This window comes from Cynara cardunculus (assembly GCF_001531365.2).
Source record: "Cynara cardunculus var. scolymus isolate 2C chromosome LG 1, CcrdV1, whole genome shotgun sequence".
Taxonomy (NCBI): domain Eukaryota; kingdom Viridiplantae; phylum Streptophyta; class Magnoliopsida; order Asterales; family Asteraceae; genus Cynara; species Cynara cardunculus.
Window position 1 is genome coordinate 29,092,016 of NC_037528.1, and position 1,492 is coordinate 29,093,507.

Consider the following 1,492-nt stretch of genomic DNA (forward strand, 5'->3'; position numbering starts at 1 on the left):
CTTTTGGATATTGACGAGAACATCCTGGATTTGTTCTGTTGGGGAAACATCGAGAACGACTTTGTGTAATCTTCTGCGCTTATGAGTTGTAGCCTCTGCCGGGCTTTCTTGTGCCACAGCCTCTGTGACAACAGGCTCTGTGACCACAGGCTCTGTTGGTTAAGCCTTCTTGACTTTCTTTTTCTTAGGCTTTGGCAGAGGAACACTTGGGCCTTCTTCTTCTGCAGGCCTCTTCTTTGCCTTCTTTTTCACAGAAGAGTCGGCACCCTTCTGTGTCTTCTTAAGCTTCTTGGATGGGGGACTTGGGTTTCTAGGGATTTCCTGACTCGTCTTACCAGCCTCTGCAGGCTCCTCCGTACGTCCCCCAACCCTCATTTTTTCGATTCACTCTCCTAGGGGGATTCCTATTCGTGGTGGGGTCTCAGGGACTGGTTCTGGTCGCCTGAATCCATGTCTATAGGCCTTCCTATCTTCGTGGCTAAGAAATCTGAGCATGGCTTTGGATAAGGGTCTTGGGCTTCTGTACCCTTGCTCATGCTCAGTGGGGTAAAATTCCTTGAACGGGTAGAGCCTTGCGTTTGGCACCACAGAAGGAAGTTTGGCTGCTAATAGATCGCCAAAGACTAGACCAAGGAAATGTTGCAGAATAAGGTTGGGTTGGTTCATGTCCTCCTTGGCCTTCTTTTGTGCTTTGACCTTTGATTTTTTGCCCCTTTGACTCGCGCATTTCTTCTTAATTAACCCGACCATATCCTCGAATATTAACTGCGCGTAATCCAGAGGAAGGTTGAAGAAGATTCCGTACACTATGGACATCATGGCGTGTAAGGTCTGGTCGTGACTACCCACCTTCCCTGTCAAGCAACAGTTGACGATAGAAAACAGGGTGTTCCAGATAGGGGGCAATCCTTTGCGCTTAAATTGAGTTGTTTTGACGATAGGGGTCGCATAGGAGTGAAATTCCAGGAATTGAATTAGTTCCTCGTCAGTGGGGGTCGCAGCATAGGCATTCAAATTAAGTTCCTTAGGGCAGTCCTTAAAATGTCCACATTCAGTTCTAAGTGAACCAGAGATTTATTGACGGGGTGTGAGGCGTATCCAACAATTGTTAATCCAGAATTGTCAATGGTTGTTAAGTAGAAACTTAGGAGAAATTGGGTTATGTATGGTTCTGGGGTTGGTTTGGTAGCAGATAGGGCAAAGAAAAGAGGATGGTTTCTTAGTATTTCGAGTAATGGAAAGGTAAAATCGGGAAAACCTGTTGCAGATGGGACGAAGAAGTAGTTGTTTGGCTTTTTAACGAGTACGACTGTAACACCCCAAATCCACACATTGCATATAACATATATTTCATATATAGAATACATGTTTTCCCCACATAGGTCCATGATACAAGAGTTTGGAATATAAAATACACAACCCAAAAATTCCAAAAGTACATAATCTTGTATCCTAGCGTCTAAGCATCCAAAACAGCTAAGCATATAGGGAA